The sequence below is a fragment of the Mytilus galloprovincialis genome, chromosome 1, assembly GCF_965363235.1.
Source record: "Mytilus galloprovincialis chromosome 1, xbMytGall1.hap1.1, whole genome shotgun sequence".
Classification (NCBI taxonomy): domain Eukaryota; kingdom Metazoa; phylum Mollusca; class Bivalvia; order Mytilida; family Mytilidae; genus Mytilus; species Mytilus galloprovincialis.
Window position 1 is genome coordinate 70,135,674 of NC_134838.1, and position 21,005 is coordinate 70,156,678.

Sequence of the window (21,005 nt, forward strand, 5' to 3'; positions counted from 1 at the left end):
TCTGAATTTTCAGTATATAGTTTTGCATTATATATAGCTTTCACACCATTGCACACAGTGTCTTATGTTTATCCATTTGAATGTTTTTGTGTTTTTTTCATGCAGACATTTAAATGTTGATAGGTCTTTCTCATTGTTGACGGCTGTTCAGTCACTGGCTGAAAATACCTTTATCTCTGGTTTTTAGTTGTCTCATTGGCAATCACATACCATATCCTTACTTAATTTCAACACTTCTTAATTTAAGTTATGTACATTTGAGAATATCATTTTCAAAAAGACAAAACATTACAATTGGTATAACAAATAAGTCGCTTGTGTTTTAATATTTCATCTTTCACTGAGATAACACCATCAAGTAAAATGTGTGAAACAAAAACAGAAAGTTAAACAAACAGAAATAAAATAACTTAAGCAAGTGTCAATAAACCTGCACAAATAACATGAATAATATATCTAAGGTCATAAGCATAAACATGCAGCAATATTATACATTGTATATCTAAGGTCATAAGCAAAAGACAATCAACATACAGCAATAGTATATCTAAGGTCATAAGCATAAACATGCAGCAATAATATATCTAAGGTCATAAGCATAAACATGCAGCAATATTATACATTGTATATCTAAGGTCATAAGCAAAAGACAATCAACATACAGCAATAGTATATCTAAGGTCATAAGCATAAGCTGCTGTGTATAATTATTCTACCCCCTACATAACAGTTCAGTGCATAAATAATTCCATCCACAAGACATCTTCCTTCAATTGGTTGAATAAATTTTGGCAACTTGTTCTTCAAACATCTTCTCTGTATATTTGATATGATGGAGAGCCATGTACATAATATTATGTACATGAATGGATAACGCATGTGTTTATTTCGACAACAAACATGACAAAGATACTATTTTTTTCTTAATTTCTCCATAATCCATCGGTGAATATGTAGGTTATTACATTTTACACCATTGTGTTCTTGTGCATCTTTGATAGTACTCCATTTTGTTTATAGCAATTTTGTAGAATTTTTTCTATTTCTTTTTCCAGAAAAACACACAATTGAGTTCATTTCACATTAATTAATCCAATTAGCACATTATGTAGAAAAGTATTAACAAATAGGTTTCCTCTTCAGTATAGACTTGCAGGACCTGACGATGATCATAAAAACCAAGATATCTGACCTATAAATACACAAAATAAAAAAAAAGTTATAAACATGATAAATGGAGAAAAAAACAGCAATATATATAAGTTTATTTAATCATGTTTTAAGTCATAAGAAACCTCAAATTAAAAAAAAAATATGTATAATAATTATGTTTTTTTTAACTAAATGGATAGTTTTCATTATGCAACTTAAGTACATATACTTTTTTCTGAGGAAAATTCTTTAATTTGTCCACATTTAGAAGAAGTTTACTTATTTTTAATTGCTTGCTTCCAGGAAGCAATTCACCGATACATATTTTCCATATACATAATGACCCGAGCGTAACCCTCCATGCAAAATCCGGTGACCACAATATGCAAGGATCTGTCATTGAAATAAACAAATAGCTGATTATACATGTTAAACACGTGCTCAATACCCATGCTTTTTGTGATTTGTTTACTATAAGGTGACAATCGGTAAAACTCAGCTTCAAAACACGGCATTTAATGAGCAGCATTATTTGTTAAATCATAACAAACAGAGAGAAAAAAAAATTGACGATTTATATGATATACTTGTGAAAATAATGATAAAATCGTGCACCGAGGACTAAGTTTATGATGTATACATGCATTGGTTCAAAAGTTGGACAAACTTTATTTTTCATCACTCACTCGTTTCATATGACTTTAACATTTGAGAAACTTTCATTTGATATTCTTACTTGTCATGCTTTATATGAGTTCTCTTATTTCAGTGCTTTGTGTCCAAGATTTAATATTCGTTGTTTAGTGCCTTGCAGTGATATTTAAAGTTTAGCCACTTGCAAAAGTTGTAATAGAATGTTCATATGTTGTGTTATTTGAACCACTGTCCTATATTATGATCAGGTAAGAGGTTGAGTGCTCACAGACATGATATTTTTTTATTAATTGTTATTGTTTTTGAACATGTTGAACTAAATTGGATTGTTTAAATCTTTTCATGTTGGGATCTTTATTGGCTGACCTATAAAGGAAGTGTTGTCTCATTATTGAAGGCCAGCCCATCATTGGCCTTTAATTTCTTGCATCCACTTCTTTGAACTCTGGTGGATAAGTCACTCATTTACCATACCACATCTTCTTATTTTTATAAGAGTCATCATTCAAAGGCAATTACTTTTATCATGTTTATTACTGTAATTTAGAAATTATCCAGAGGTTTTTAGTAATGCGATTAATATGACTGGGTGAGTATCGCAAAAATAAGAAATCATATTTTGATAACAGAAACATATTTATATCATGTATATATAATTGATGCAGATTTTTTTTGTAATCACAATAAGTTGTCCATTCCCTGAAAAATCACAATAATAAATGCAAGCAATAATTTCTGAATTTACCGGTATATAGAAGTGGTCTTACCATTTAGGCCTTGTTGTATTCTGTTTATCTTGTTTTGTCGCTCATTTCTATTGAAACTGTTTATATTTTTCATTATTTTTCTATATTTCTTGTCCTATAAAACATAAAAAGGGTAAAAACTATTATAAAACTTCAGTATTTTCTTTATATACAATAATATTTAATAAGAATGGAATATTTGTGCTATTTCATTTCACAAACTTTTTGTCAGTCATGACTTTCAAAGACTTTCACCCTGGTCAATAGTTTAAAAAACAAACATTCCCATACTTTTTCTTGGTGTTCGTACTAATTTTTCATTGGACAACAAAAACATGATTCAACTATTCTTCTATGATTTGTTTTGCTTGACTACGTTAAACTCTGAAATATTGTTTACAGTATAATCTGTATGTGTCTCACTCGTCAAAATTTCAAATTAATATATAAATAACCAATACGAATGCTATGCATGGCTCAGCTTGATACAAACGTACACTTTAAACCCTGAACAGTTGGAGCAAGTATGGACAAAACATTCAATTCAAACTTTTCTACATTGGTTAGAGGTATAGGGGGAGGTTGAGATCTCACAAACATGTTTAACCCCGCCGCATTTTGCGCCTGTCCCAAGTCGGGAGCCTCTGGCCTTTGTTAGTCTTGTTTTATTTTAATTTTAGTTTCTTGTGTACACTTTGAAAATTAGTATGGCGTTCATTATCACTGAACTAGTATATATTTGTTTAGGGGCCAGCTGAAGGACGCTTCCGGGTGCAAGTATTTCTCGCTACATTGAAGACCTGTTGGTGACCTTCTGCTGTTGTTTTTTTATTTGGTCGGGTTGTTGTCTCTTAGACAAATTCCCCATTTCCATTCTCAATTTTATGGATACAACTCTGAATTGTAAATTTGGATTGTGATTCAATAGTTGATGCAGCATAGGTTTCTGACATTGAATGAATGTGGTCCAAGTACTTAAAAGTTTTAAATTGACAATTAACCTCTAAAATGGTCCAATATTCAAAATCTTAATACATGGTTAGATGCAGCATATCAACATGATCAAAGAACCCAAATAATTCATTATTTGATGAAATCAAATAAAGTTCATTTTTGGACCCTTTAGATCTCAATGTGGACCAATTTGATAACGGGCCAAAATATCAAAAATCTAAATGAATGGTTAGATTCAGCATATCAAAGAACCCCATATATTCATTTTTTTTTAAATCAAACAAAGTAAAATATTGGACCCCAATTTGGACCAACTTGAAATTTGGGCCCATACTAAAAATCTAAGTAAATATTCAGATTCAGCATATTAACATGATTAAAGAACACCAAGAATTTAAATATTATTAAAATCAAAATAAGTCAATGTAAGTTTAATTTTGGACCCTTTGAACCTTAAGATAGACCAATTTAAACAGGACCAAAAAACTAGGAATCTAAATACACAGTTAGATTTGGAATATATATATATATATATCAAAGAACCCCAATAATTCAATTTTCTATAAAATCAAACAAAAGTTTAATATTGGCCCCTTTTAGCCCCTAATTCATGTAATTCCTAAACTCTGGACAAAAACCCTGGTCACAAACCCTGTGTTTGAGTTTCATAGATTTCTGTTAACTTATACTAAAAGTAATTATGGGAAAACCAAGTGTCTTCGGACTACGACGACTACATGATAAATAGAGAATGGGAATGGGGAATGTGTCAAAGACCCCCCTTTTTGGACTATCAATGCATTTGAATGGGGACATGTAATTATCCCCCCCCCTTTTTTTTCCTGGGTTAGGAAACCCCTTTTTAAAATGACTGGATCCGCCCCTGAAGGGTCTATAATTAAGTTTGACAACTTCAGAGATACTACTTTCATGACTTTACCAAAAAAAATTAACACATTTCATCCAATTTAATTTCATCCTTTACTTGCTATTTCATCCATAATATTTTAAAGAAAGAAATTTGGAAGGAGTATGATTTTAATTTGCAAGTTATACACTATCCAAACTAGAGACCTAATAGAGTAGATATATACTTGACTATAAATTTAAATCAAAATTGGGGTGACTGGGGACAAAGATTTAAGGGAATAGATGACAGTTTACCTACAATGACATGGCAATGGCATACATTACAGACTACATCATGTACATCATGTACATTGTATGGTCATTCTTAATTGTGTTTAAACTTTGGGAGTTCATTTTTTTAATGTTTAAAGCTAACATTTTCAACTACATACATTTATCAAGATTTGATTCTACATTTATATATAATTGTGTATGTCACATGTATGTACATGATGTATTTTAATGTAAAGCATCTGAAAACTCATTAGCCGTTTCATATTTATTTCAGTTCTTCAAAAGGCAAATTTATATGAGCCTATGCCTGAAAACAGAGATTTCTTATTAAGGAGAAAGCCCCGCCCCCTTTTTGGTGTGAAATATTTTGTTGATTATATAGGGAATCACTGAAGCATGACTGGAGCAAGCATCCCCCTCTGCCCCCCCCCCCCCCCCCCCCAAAAAAATTTAAAAAAAAAAATGGAAATTTCTGGATCTGCCCATGTCAACCTTTCACTCAGGTCATTGGTGAAGAGTTGTCACACAAAATAAATGATATCAAATGTTCATATGTATATGTTTTAGCTCGTGTAGGTGTAAGGAGGCAACCATTTGATTTGTAGGGCGAAAAGGGTGAATAATCTTGCCTTGTAAAACTTGTGCTATAAATAAAAATTAATACATTTCCATTTAAAAATCCGTCAGCCCAATCTCATCCAGTGAAATAGATTATTATCTGTTTTCGAAATGATATGGAAGTACTTAGTAGTCCAGACGCATTGCAAGGCATTTTTTCTAAGGAGACGTGTAGACTCATTTAATTGGGGGAATGGAACCAATAAATTGATAGGATCCGATATGATCTTCCCAGTACGGAGCACCTATTTTTTTTAGGTAATTATTATTATATATATATATGTTTATTATCCTCCTTCAGGAGAGTATGAATATACATGAACATAAATACAAATGTGGTATAATACAGAGTGTTAAATTAATAAAAAGAATTTAAATAACGATTTGAATAAAATAAAAGAATAAATAAATATTTAAAGTTTCGGTGATCTCACAAGTAAATCAGAGAAAATATTGCATGCAAATTAATAAGCAGAGAAGAGACAATTATCAACTTGTGTATTATTCATTTTCTCGCAGTTATTTACGGTAAATTAACTATATGTAGTATATATCCCAAAACAGGTGTTCGGTTCTAGTACGATACAATTTAGTAAAAGTTTTTAAACTGCTATATTTTGGGGCCGAAAAGGGGTCTTACTGAACCTACTCCTTTATAAATCTTAAGTAGGCATGCGTGGGTTCCATTTCATGAGACCTACACGGATTTTTTATAAAATAAATTTAAAAATTATAAATACAGTTTTCAATTCTTTCCCGGCATAGATAAAAAAAAATTTGAAAATAAATAATCTTTTGAGAAATAATACGATATGGTTTAATTATTTCACTTCATTATAATGATAAATCCTTTAGATCTGAAATGTTTAATTAAAACGAATTTATCATTTTGATCTACCGATAAACTTTAAATTGAAGTGACATGGTCAGCTAAGTAACCTGATTAGTTGCATGGCTGATTACCATCTTACAGGTGACCCAGTAATTTTCCATATGACACTAGCGTGTACCCTCGGGGTGTGTATAACTTATTTTTTGGGGAACATCCTGTCCACGTGTAATACTTAGCATATATTCCACCATTTGACATTAAACAAATTTTCTTTGTAGCATCGGAGGCAATTTCATGTTCAACCACACAAAAAATTTCACAAAAAAAATATGATAAAATCATAAGAAAAAGAATAAGAAATACTAACAAATAAATTTGGCATTAATAAAACGGAGATTCGTGTATTCAAGAGCTTATTTTCAGTGGACAACAACAAATGGAAGTTTTTAACGACCTTGACTGGCTATAATATATATATAGCACTTGCATGGTCGTTCCAGTGGACATATTTCATACCAGATTACTTATTCTTTTTATAAGTATGACAATTATTGTTCAATCTGATACACGTACCTATAATGTACAGTATTTTGAACAGCTTCAAATATATGGGGTCCGTAGTAATACCGCAAAGGACCTCCTTAGTGCACTAAGAACAAAATTGTGCACTAAGGACCTGATGGAATGATACAACTGTTACAAAGGACATGGCATATAAAAATAGACTTTGTAAAAATTCATAATTTTAAATTTTACAATTATACCTTTTTTAATTAGAAAGTTATCTAATGTGTATTCGACACGTGCCTCAAAAAAGTGATTGTCACCTTTTAAAATAGTGTAATAGGTAGAAATTCACATTCGCTCAACCTTGACCCGTTCATAATCTGCTAGTATACTGTTTAAACATGTATATATGGTATTTCAAATTGTTCTCTACTGTATTTTTTTCCCATTTGTTTGTTTCTGCCGTATTTATTCTGTCTGTTATAATTTTTACTTCTAAAGTAATAAAGTATTTTCAACTCTTTTCAGTTTGGGAATTTTTAATCCTTTTAATTTTAAAAAGACAAATAATTGTGAACACTTCACGGAAAAGTGAGGATTTATATTTGGTTGCTACAACGTCCAGTTGCCAATACTTCATTCATTTTTCTGATGTCAGAGACCATGCCCCACAGCAAGGTTTTATAAGGATAGAACATAGGCAAATGCAAATAGATTCTATTGACTATATATTTTTCATTTTTAATGAGATTTTAGTTTCTGTTAATAAGAGGCAGTAAAAAAAACATGTTTTAATCATAATTATGGTGAACCCAGCCCCCCCCCCCCCCCTTCCCCCTGTCAACGTGACACCCAACCACACCGCTTGAAAATTTTAATGTTATCTTACTATATATTGAATAGGGTAACACGTTGTCGCTACATAATAACCAGATAAAATGGATCTTGTTTATACAAAAAATATTTCAAGCTTGTGGTTTCTCAAACATATGGGAGTCACAAAATTTTGTTAATAAAGAATGGTTAAAAACTGTCATAAAGCAGAGATTACTTGATCAATATATTCAGAACTGGAATTCCCTCATTCAAAATTCGTCAAAAGGTATAAACTACAAAATTTTTAAGAAAAACTTGGAATTGAAGAATATTTTAATATTTTGGACTTCAAAGACGCTATTGTTTTTTGTCGATTTCAAACGACTAATACTAAGTTGCCGATTTAAACAGGAAGATGGCAAAACGTAATCAGAGAAAACCGCTTTTGCAGTCTATGTAACAGTCGACAAATAGGTGACGAATATCATTTTATATTTGAATGCAAATTTTTCAATCAAAAACGAAAAGAGTTTTTAACTGCATATATTACAAAACGGCAAAATACAGTTAAATTCTCTGAACTTATGTCAAGTACAAGAAAACCAGTTCTGAAGAAGCTTTTTTTTTTTTTTATAGAAAATATAAATACTTGTGTTTGTCGGCCCGTGATGTACTCCTGGCTTGTAACTTTTGTAACCTCTCTCGCTTGTTTTGTACATATTGTAAATATTTATTGTTGTATTTGTTATCTCTGTACCGATGTAATGCATTTGCTTTATGAGAATAAAGATATATATAGAAACGTCTTTAAATATACACAAGTCATAATTACATTGGCCAGAGGGTAACTTGATAATTAGAGGATCAAAGGATTTAATTAAGACAATCCAAGACTGCTACCTCTATATTTTATTATACATATCATTATTAGCCTCACTTAGGGTGATACAGCAGTTGCAAAACGGGTAGATACGATCTGTAATCAAATAATTAAACTAATCAAAAGTTTATTTAGAGTAACCAAGGATTTGTATAGTTAAGATCAGTTAACTATACAAATCCTTGGAGTAACCATATGCCGGATGAACAAAAAGTTTGCCATTTATTGAAAAACATATGGTTTTATATAACAAGAAAACTTCTCTAGTATTCTAAACATTTATCACGTACCCCCTCCCCCAAACCTCCGCTTCAAGCTCTAGATTCGCGCCTGCACATTGTGAATTATATTTCTTACATCGAGATGCTTATTACATTATAAAATAAAATGGTATTCATCTTCAATTGTTGAAATAAAGATGAATTGTTAAAAAAAAAAAGCATTGACATCAGTCAAATTTAACCACGCTAAACCGTTAGGTTTATTCAACAACAACCATTAATTAATCAATAAGTAACGATAAAAAGACAATTGTGTATTGGATTAGGTTGATTGAACATGATGATTAGTGAATTTGCAATAAGCCGTTGGTCACGTGCCGAGTGGCACGCGTTGATTAAAAAGTCATTTAACTTCAAAATTACAATATCTATTGATACCTAACTTTACAGATATGAGGTATTTAATCATATCCTCCTATATATCCATATTCTCTGTGATCTTAAAACATCGTTTTAGTGTCCTTATTTTTTTAATGCAAAAACTTTCTTCTTAGTCAGCGCCATTAAGAATTCCTTTGCGGTATTTCTACACACCGAAATATATGGCCTTACTATTGGAAATTTAAACAAGTTTGGTCAGACAATGTTATATATGAAACCAAGCGTCAAATAAATAAAATAGGAAACAAAATAAGGAATAATCCAAATAATAATAGTTTAAAGCAAAAGTTTTTTGAGTTAAAAAAAAACTTAAAGAAAATGGTTAAACAGAAAAAGTATGAATATAAACAAAAACTTTATAATTGTTTAAGTGATTATATCAATCAAAATCCAAAGGAATATTGGAAAATTTTAAAATCTTTTAAGAATAAAACAGAAAAAGATGAAATACCAGAGGTATTAAAAGATGAAGAAGTTTTAATAAAACATTTTCAAGATCAAGGTAAACCTTCATCTATAAATAATGCTTTTATGATAGACATTGAATCACAATTAAAGCTTTTAGAAAATAATATAGATTTCAAAGCTGAAACAGATGCTCCAATATCTTGTTCAGAAGTAAATAAGGTAATCAGAGGACTAAAACTTCAAAAGTCTGCTGGACCAGATAGAATTATAAATGAAATAATTAAAACCTCAAATCAAGTAATAATTAAGTCAATTGTTAAAATATTTAATTTAATTCTAAAAACGGGTATATACCCAAAATCATGGAATACATCGGCACTTCATAAGAAGGGAGACAAATCTGATCCCAATAATTACAGAGGTATATCTTTAATCAGTAATCTTCCTAAAATATTCAATGCTGTACTCAATAATAGACTAATCACAGTTGTGGATAAACAGCTGAATAACTGTCAGTTTGGCTTCAGAGAAAACCACAGAACTGCTGACAGTATTTTCATATTAAAATCTTTAATTAATAAATATATACACAAAAATAACAAAAAAATATATGCATGCTTCATCGACTTAAGAAAGGCATTTGACTCTGTATGGAGGACAGCCCTTCTATATAAATTATGCAAAATGGGAGTAGGAAAGTCTTTTTACAGGGTAATAAAACAGCAATATTTAAATACAAAATCCTCTTTAAAATATAAAGATCACATTTCTGACTATTTTGACATTACTAGAGGTGTGAAACAAGGGGACTCATTAAGTCCTACTTTGTTCAATATTTTTATAAATGATATCACTAAAGGTTTGGAAGATGACAAATCAAGTCCATTGGAGCTCATAAATAGTAAACTAGGCTCCCTCCTGTTTGCTGATGATCTGCTTTTACTATCAGAATCTAAGGAGGGTCTACAAAATAGTCTAAATAAAGTTTCCATGTTTTGTGAAAACTGGCAGCTTTCTCTAAACATAAATAAAACAAAAAGTATGGTCTTTTCAACAACAAAGCAAAAGCCTGAAACATCTATACTTGTATATAAAAACAAAAAAATAGAGAATGTTATGGAATATCCTTACTTGGGTCTGCTAATTAAATCAAATGGTAATCTCAGTCATAGTACAGCTGAATTAACAAAAAAGGCAAAAAAGGTTTTGTTTTCTATTAAAACATATACTAATTCTCTTGGCAGCCTTCCTATCATTTGACACCTTAGTGAGACCTATATTAACTTATAATTCTGAGATAACATATTTGGACTCATATATAACATATTTCAAAGCTAAAAAAAGAGCTTTGGTTTCTGGAAAAAATGTGGACCCATTTAATTTTATTGACAAGACTCCAATAGAAAACTTGCATCTTAGTTATTGCAAGTTTACCCTTGGCACTAACAAGAGTGCCTCAAATTTTGGTACAAGGAACGAATTAGGAAGACTGCCTATTGAATGTCATATAAAAACCCAAACTATTATGTATTTAGCAAGGCTTTTCACCTCAAATTTGAATCCCTTATTACATGAATCTTTTCAATTAACTAAAACTTTGGATTCTAGTGGCTCCTATTCATGGTTCACTTTTGCAAAAGATATTCTTTCTGAATCTAACATTGATATAGATAGACTAAAAACCTGTAATAATTTAAAACAATTAAAAAATATTAAAAGCTATATTAAACCCCAAATAAACTCATATTACAACAACCTGTTGATGGATAAGTTGAAATCTATTGATGATAAAAGTAAATTAAATTTTTATAAAGGACTTGAGCCAAATCTATTGATCAAACCTTACCTCTCTAACCCAAACTTTGAATTTAGAAAATTAATTACAAAAATTAGAATCAGTGACCATTCATTATTAATTGAAAAAGGAAGGCATTTTAAAATTCCTCGCGAAGAGAGACTTTGCAAAAAATGCAAAGTACTAGATGATGAGAAACATTTTTTAATAAATTGTTCTCATAATTCAAATATTAGATTAACATATTTTAATTGCATTAACAGAGAAAGTAATTCATTTGCTAATCTCACTGACAATGACAAAGTTATATATATACTTAACCCATCAACACCAACACAAGTGAATAAACTAGGATCCTTTATAAAAAAGTCAATGGAACTGAGGACAGGGGACCCTTTAATATTTACCTGAATTTGTGTATATATATTGAGTTACTTAGTTATTGTCTTTATTTGTTTTTGTTGTTGTTATATGTCACAAACTGTATAGTTTATATGGCAATAAAACTTTGAATTGAATTGAATTGGTAAAATACCACAGTACTTAGTGTCACTAATAGTCAAAATTTTGTGCCGTGAAAACTGGAAATGAAGTTTAGCGGGACATAGGAAATTACAAAAATATTAGAATTGTTTACTTACATAGTGTAAGCGGGATGCGGGAATCTAAAAAAAATAAATAGTAACTATAAAGCGAGATCCGTGAACAGAACCCCCAAATGAGACCCCATTAGTTGTGGCTTATTTTGGGTCTTTTTAGCTAGTTTCCTTCCCCTACATTACTTGTAAGTTGATCGTTTTTGTAAAGCAGCACTCGAGGTCTGACAGTATATTACCAAGAAATGCACAAAATATTGAAAAAGAAGGTTTAAAAAATTTAAATAATGGTATGCACACACACTCCCCTGTCAGCACAGACAATTGTATTTTTGTAAACGCGCCAAACTCATTTCTTCCACAGTGAGACAAGCTTTACAGAAAATCTAGTCCAAATAATTATGACGTCTTGCAAGGCTATTTTATTTCTGGAACGCTTTCCTCTGACGAAGCCGAAATGTGAAACCAAATCAATCAACAAGAAGTCTTAACATTTATAATAGAACTGAATATAAAATCGAAATGTAAATGGGGAATGTATCAAAAGACCAAAGAGCAGATAACAGCCAAAGGGCACCAATGGGTCTTCAATGCAACGAGAAAATCCCACAACCCGAGGAGGGGTTCCTAACCAAAGACAAATGGGGGGGGGGGGGGGGGGGGTCCAACTACATGTCCCCATTCAATACAATACAATCTGCTTTATTTGAAAAGCACTCCGTCACATTGACATGTGAAACAATTAAGAGGTAAATTACAAAATACAATCACATACAATTAAAAAAATAAATAAAACAACTTAGAAATAAAATATATGGAAAATTACTTTATATTATAATATTTTAACATTATAATATTTTAGTTAACTTTGAAATGAATTATATATAGACACATTTTTAAGTAATAAGTTAATATTTGTCAATGACAGTTAGTCCTTTCATTTTTGCTTAATTCTGATATTTCACATAGTACTCTGGAATATGCTGATAACTAATAAAGAATTGCATTCAAATAAATAATGGAATTCATTGCCAATTGCAGTTAAACACAGATTGCATGTCCTTTCTTCTTTTGGAATGACTTATACCATCTTCCCAGCTCTACTGGGATTTTACATTGCAGCGTCTTAATTTTGAAATATATTTACGTTCGAATGGTGTTAATTTTAAAATTCAAATGCATTGATCGTCCAATAAAGAACAATGAAGAAAGGGGGTTCCAACATGTCCAACCCTCAGACCCTCCTGGATCCCTGCCTGTGAGGCATGCTTAAGCTTGCCATTAAACAAAAATGTATACTAGTTGAGTGATAAAAAAAGAAACTAAAATAAAAATCATACAAAGGTCACAAAGGCCATAACTTCTGGCTCCTGACTTGGGAAAAGTGCAAAATGCAGTGGGGATGAAAGCCTTTACTGTAAATTCCTGAAATTACAATTATATAAATCATCACACATCTTTGCGCATTTCTTGAAATTGGTCATATTAATAAATGCATGCAATATTTTCAGAAAATTTCAATATAAAGGCTTTTTAAAAAAAGTCAATCTTGTGCATGATTTATCAATGATTATACTTGCACAATTAACGCATGTTGTTCTCAAAACTAAGAGGTGTCAATGCTATTTATGACAATTTTTATGGTTCAGTGGTTATAGTTAAGTTTTTGTGTTTTGGTCTGTTTTTCTCATACTTTATGCAATAGGTCTACTATATTTGTTGTATGAAATGATTGTAAGGTGTACATGTCTAGTGGGATGATGTCATCTGACCTTGACCTCATTTTCATGGTTCAGTGGTCAAAGTTAAGTTTTTGAGTTTTGGTCTTTATCTATTAAATACTATAAGCCATAGGTCAACTGTATTTGGTGTATAGAAATATTTTATGATCTATATGTCAGCATGGTCAGTGGCGCAGGTTTTATTTGACCTTGATCTCATTTTCACGGTTCATTGATCAGTGTTTTTGTGATTTGGTCTTTTTTTCTTAAAGGGAAACTTCGCAAAAAAATCAAAAATTGATATTATGTCCATTCTGTATAAAAAGGCTCAAATTTATAGATATTAAAGTTTTATTCCGCTAGATAAGAGATCAACATCGATTTTAAAATTTGAGTATCAATTTTCTACGCTCCGCCATCTTGTCATCTTCTACGATTATAATCACGATATGTCTATAAAACACAAAGGACCAAAACTACAGTAACCGATGTAGTCGTAATTGCGTGTCGATATCTTGTCAATCGTACGATTGTTTTATCTGTCTAACTATAAACTTGATACGGAAAATGTTCTTATTTTTTTTAAATGACCATTATTATATATCTGTTATTTTTAAACTGTTAATATTGGAATTAGTTAAAGAGTCACAGTTCAAATAATAAATAAGTGTTCCGTGAAAATTGTTTTCAAAAATCTAATTCGTTCATAATTCTTTAAAGTAATAAACTTTATTCAAATAAATTCGGATCTTTCCTCATCTGATCACCAGCATGGCTAAAGGTATTACTCCCAAAGGTATTGTGAGGGGTGTGAGGACTCAGGTGACACGTCCGGGTATTCAAGCGATTTCCTGTCGGGCTTGCAAGTTCATGCATCGTTTCACTTCTGTAGGTATTGATCAGTGTACACGGCAGACTTATAACTTTCCATATGGAACTATCAGGTGTATAATACACATCTCTGTCATGTGTGTCCGAAAGTGATATGATGCCAATAATTTAACTCGTACGCTTGTTTATAAATAACATTTCTGGTGTAAAGAATATTATTTATGAAAATATAAAAAATACCACAAAAAAAAAAAAGATTTGAAGAAATAAAAATCTATATACATATTTTTTCCGAGGGTTAATTTGGGAAAATGTAATTTGTCAATTATAGTAAAGGACAGACTGGTACATACCAAAAATATTGATTTAAAAAATGTACGCACTTGTCGATGTTGGCTTATACGCCTGGATAGAAAGTTACGGAACTATAGTGCAATTTAAAATATATACATGTATAAGACTATATTGTATACCAAAAGAAGAAGAAGAAGAAGAAGAGAACCAGTTTGATTTAAATACAGGTCGATATATATCTTGCTTTGGTTCATCGAAGTTATGAACATAGTAAAATCCCAGTTTTATGTATCAATTAGATTGTTCTCGAATAAAGGAAGAAATTCGTCATCATCACAATTGTTCCGACATTCATGTAAAATATATGCAACTGGACGTACACTAATAATCCCAAAGGGGTGTGAGTATTTTCTAGGAAAACTATTTAGTATTAAAGTTTCAAATCAATTTCGGGATTTATTTTCTTTCTTGCCGTGATATGATAGCAATTTAAAGAATAAACTGCTTGTTCGCTTTAGCGGTATCAGAGACATGTATATATGTCTCTGGCGGTATTCTTGCCAGTTGAACAGCCTTATAAGTTACATTCAAAAATAGGGAAAGATGACATAAAATTCGCTGTCTTTTGTTTTTGAACATCGTTGGTCAAATAGATAGAGTATTATACGTTGTGAGACGAGGACTATTTCAACAAATACTATAAATACAAGTGGAAGTTTTCGTTTTTTGCAATTTGAGAGTAAATGATGTATCAAACGTTCAAGAATACGCATGTAAAATGTGTCACTGGATATAAAAAAAAATCAATCTTAAAACCTACTTCCGTATGGAACTTCCCCTTTCAGTGACCTGCAAATTTAACAGATGATACACTTTATAAGATTTGCATGTCCAACAACGACCCACTACTCTACATGTGTTACTGACAGCCCAAGATAGTAATTCTTCTGTTAGGTCAATTCTCTTTCGAACAATACCAGAAAACATGGAAAATAAGTTCTTTAAATTTTGACTCTGGAATTAACACCATTTTTTCGTGCGACAAACTTTATTTCTGGCGATGAGCAGACATGGACGGAAAACAATAAACAGATAGGTTTAATATTTGTTCATTCATTTAACATGTATAATATGAATACGATTGTACTTAAAAAAAACTTATATAGTTAGTTTCAAGAACAACCGGGTTCAGACAAACTGTTATGAAATCGATGCTGTTACTTATGCATTCACCCAATTCAATATTACGATCAAATAGAGTAAATTAGTGGCAACATAGACATTCCGTTAATAACGGCATAAGTATGCAGTTAGTACACGAACACCAATCTGTGTTTTAAAAACTAGCGATGGTTGCTAAGGATATCTTGATTTCGGGAACTTTCTGCAGCTTCCATTTTATGGAGCTCTTCTTCGGTATACCCTGGCTCTAGTGCGTACCCAATATGACCATACTCGTCAAAATCTGACTCTTTTGACTGATTGGAACCACTGTTATAGTACTATCATTCTCCGAACAAGATATTTTTATTTAAATTTTTGGACCATATATAAACTGTTCTATAAAAACAAGCACGCAAAAATCATAAGATAGAAATATAAGTAATATGTGAGTAAAGTTAATTGAATCATTTAAGTTAATATCCTTTGGGCTCGAATGTAGTTAACTAATAAATGTGTTTTATAGGATAGCTCAAATCCTCATCCAAATAATATAATCTAGTATATGTAATAAAACCCTTCCTACTACACCGAGTTTTAATGCCAAGCGGTAGACATATTTTAGGTACCAATTAAGTAATTGAATGAGTAATAGATAACAATAATTAATCATGAATGTGCAAAGATTTAAAAACAAAAGTATTTTTCTTTGTTCGTACATATTATACTCCGCTTCGGTAGATTTATCTACTTATCTTCAGATAGTTTCAGATATACATTAATACATGGCTTTCAAAAGTCTAAATGTAAGTGTTCTCGTACATTTTTTGCCTAATAAAGAAAATCAAAATGCTTTGGTAAAGCTATTTCTAATTCCCCCTTTTTAATGAGACATACATCAAGGACAAGAGGTGTATATCATTTCATTCTGACACATGAATTAAGTTTCCCGTCTTAACCGAAAATTGTTTAAATTTTATTACTTAGTAAATTAATTTATTTGAATTGAAATAAATGATACAGCAAATATAATTAAATAATTCCACGGCGATCTATTTTTATTTGTAACAAACTTGAAACTTGAATTAGTATTATAGATGTGTATATTGAATGCTCCCTTGTTTTATAATCCACTGATCCGAATAGACAGTCACACCTGGCAAGGTGTGCCCTAGAGGCGTGGTTAAATACCGAAGTGCAAATAACAATTTACCTTTCAACAAGCCATCTAAGAGTATTCAATTTGCCACAGAACCGTGAATACACACATCGTATAAATCTAGTCAAAGCAGAGATAGTAAAAGGTCAATAAGAGTACACCAACATATTGTCTTTACAGATTATTGTACTTTAATTTGTTCACCTCATATATCAGTCCGAAAATGCATTAATTAATAAATTTATAACTTTTTTGGTTGTCTACTAAAATAATTGGAATATATACGTTTAACATAGAAAATTTATCTCATGAATGTGTACAATTGCACGTCTGTGCGTCTTATCTTCTTATTATCGGATGTTTATTAGATAAACCATAAGTCATCGGCGCGCTTACGATTACGTTTAAATATCATTAAAAACCAAGACTTTTACTGATTGTATTTTAAATCCCGGCATGCAAAAACCAGGAGAAAACGTCACGACCTACAGGAAGTAGTTAAAAAAATTTCATTAATTGTTGAATTTCTCCTTTATTACTGGACATATAGCGATAAAACTTTGTGAATATATATATTTTGTCATAATGAACATATTTAAACCATAAGTAAAAAATCGCGAATTTTCCCTTTAAACTATAAGTAATAGGTCAACTATAATTGTTGCATTGAAGCATTGTTAGCTGTATATGTCTGCCTGGCATGGTTCATCTGACATTGACCTCATTCTCATGGTTCATTAGTCTTTATTTATTTATCTTGGTTAATGTTAAGTTTATGTGACAGTTTTGATAAAGCTTTATACTTAGGACTATAAACATATTATCAATGATTAGTAAAAGAAGGCGAGACATTTCAGCGTGTGCACTCTTCTTATTAAACACGCATTAATATACATCATGTACATTAAACAGCAAAAAAAAATATTGATGCAAGATGCCATTCAATAATAACTTTTACTCTTTTATGTATAGGACAAGAACTATAGAAGATACAGAGAAATTATAAACAGCAGAAATGATAGGCAATTTAAAATTTGCAGAAGCAAACTAAACCTCAATGGTAAGGCCACTTTTATTTTTTTTTTTAAGTTGTTGAACTTGAAAGATGATAATCATGATTACTATAAAAATTAAAAGATGTGGTATATTAAATATGAAAACTATCATGGCTTTAAGAAAGCAATTGTAGGCCTGTGACGACCTTCAATAATGAGAAAATCCATACCCTATAGTCAAAGTAGGCAGCTATAAAAGACCCAAAGATGAAAAATTGAAACAATCCAACATGTCCAAACTGTAAAACTAATTGCCTAGTTTATTACAAAATAAATTACAAAAAATAAATATAACCGGTATGAAACAACAACAACAACAACCACTAAATTTTAGTGTCAGACTAAACTTACAAAAACTACAGGCTCTGAACTTTGGACAGGCACAATAGGAATATGGCAACCTATGATGTAAATTTCCTGCAAACACAGACTGGACTAATGTAAATCAACTAATTTTTCGCGAATACTTTATTTTGCGTTTTATACTTTCTAGTCTACATCACAGCTAATTATTTTTCACAAGGTTCAAGTTTACTTAATGAATTTTAATAAAGAAAGATACATATGAAAAACATTTATTGCTGTTTCTCTCTCCATTTATAACATTTTATTTGTTTATTTTGTGTATTTATAGGTGAACAGACATCTTGGTTTTCATGATCAATAGGTCATTACTGAAGAGGAAACTTAAAGTTGAAATTTATTTACAAAGTGCATAATTGGATTAATTTGAACTGGAATGTGTGCTTTCCTGCAAAAAAGAAACAGGAAATTTCATCATTATCACATGATAATGCCCATAAACAAAATGGAGTTCTATCATAGATACACAAAAACACTATTGCATAAAAGCAACAGCATATTATAATATATTATTCGAAAGAAAGGAGAATGCAGAACAAATACTATTTTGTTGTTGAAAAAAGTAACACCAGTTTTATCAACTCATTTACATCGCTCCCTCATATCAAATATACGGAAGAAGATCATTGAAGAACAATTTGCAAAAATGTTTTCTCTTAGAAGTGAAGGAAAATGTTAAGTGAATGGAATAATGTATTCACTGAATTCTTACGTAGTGGATTGAATAACTGTACACAAGCTGAAACAGAAGACAATTTTAATTTAAAATAACACGAAAAGTGTATATTTTATTATTTAATCTGCAAATATATAAACAAATTCTTTAGAACACCACAAATGGTATGACATTCAAATTGGTTGCTTATTAATGTATTGCATTGAAACAATTACAAAGAAAACAGAATCATTTGCTACAAATTTTTTTTATAAATCATAGTTAAATTTTATAAAAAGTATGAACAATACCTAGATCTAAACAGTCAGACTTTATCAATTTTCAATGTCATTAAAATGTTGAGTCAAACATTTATGAAAGTTTTGAATATCATTTGCATCAACTATACAGTCTTGTAATAATTATATTCATACTGTTTGTATACATGGTATAGCGAAGAAATGTTTAACAAGAACAAATAAGGGAAATTTGATGTTCAGAAATTTCCTTAGAGGAAATTTGAAGAACAATGATTTCCTTAGAGGAAATTTGTTGTCTTGAAGGAAATCTTTTTCCCTTGAATAAACAATTTCCCTTGAGGAAAAAACAATTTCCCTTTGAGGAAAAATCTTTTTCCTTTAGGGAAATTTGATTTCCCTTGAGGAAAACAACTATTCCTCTAAGGAAATTGTTGAAAAAAGGGGCATAACTTTTTTAACAGTGGTGCTAGAGCCAAAACATTTTAGGACAAAAATCAGGGAACCAATACCAACCAAGTATCAACTTCATTTTGACGTAACTCCAAAAATTAAGGTGAACAACTTTTGCACTCAGCGGAATTGCAAACTTGTCCCGGAGACAAATCTGCTTTTCTGAGATGTTTTACAAGGTTCCAAAAATGTGTTATGCCCTACAGCTTTCCATCCAGCTAAGGCAGAAGTATATTCTCTTTTATTCTCATATATCCAGTATTTGCAACAAATTGTAATTTTTCTGAAGAAAAAATTTCAAATGGAAAATAATGTTTGTATTGTAATATAGTATGTTCCCATGGGAAGAAAAATTGTTCCTATGTGAAAAAAAATTGTTCCCATGGGAAGAAGATTTGTTCCCATGGGAAGAAATATTGTTCCCATGGGAAGAAAAATTGTTCCCATGGGAAGAAAATTTGTTCCCATGGGAAGAATTAATTCCCATGGGAACTTTTTGTATTCATCTTTTCCCATGGGAACTTTAAAGTTCCCATGGGAACTCTAAACTTCCCATGGGAAAAGTATTTTTTCCCATGGGAACTTCCAATGTTCCCATGGGAAATTCTAATATTCCCATGGGAATTATCAAATTTCCCATGGGAAATGTACTTTTAATCAGCTGCAGTGACAAGAGTGACAACAGTGACAAGTTGGGACATATGGCATTTTTTCAGTTTTTCAATAATCTATCACTGGGCAAATTTTTTTTTTGATATCTTGTAAACCGACAAAGTCAGATTTGCCGATACCGGAATGGCAAATTTGTCCCGCACAGTGTTCGACATCTGTTGATCTCAACAGGACAACTTGTGCCAGTTGGTTCAGGTAAGAACTTTATATACAATATAACCCCCTGTTGTACCTGTTCAAACTTTTTCTATAATTATTATATAATCAATTTGTTCACATTTTTATAATCAATCAAGAAAAAATAAAAGAAAAAGTAGAATTTGCTTTTTTTCACTTCTGGGAAAATTCATGTAAAAAATCATACTGGGGATTTTGATAATAAAAAGATATTCAGATGGTGTTTCTCAGGTTTAAAGATGTTCAATGTAGAATTATGTTTGTTATTATTGAAATTTTTCAGAAATTTGCACCCCCTATTTATAACAAAAATATTGCCATTTCGAAAGATTATACTACATTTATATTGAATATGCCTTTTCAATGGTGGGTGGGTCAGTTACATGTATCATCCTTAATGTCAGCCTAAAGCTACGATTACCTCTTGATGTTGATAGGGGTAAT

At 30.9% G+C, this 21,005-nt stretch overlaps 1 long non-coding RNA gene across 1 annotated transcript; it reads right to left on the bottom strand.

Annotated features, from left to right (window-relative positions):
* Nucleotides 1-455: 455 nt before the first annotated feature.
* LOC143082812 (uncharacterized) lies at nucleotides 456-5,514 on the bottom strand. The gene is made up of 3 exons (XR_012980479.1): nucleotides 5,314-5,514; nucleotides 2,574-2,667; nucleotides 456-1,192 (listed from the first exon to the last, which is right to left on the bottom strand). It is a non-coding gene; the product is annotated as an uncharacterized LOC143082812 (long non-coding RNA).
* Between the last annotated feature and the right edge of the window lie 15,491 nt (nucleotides 5,515-21,005).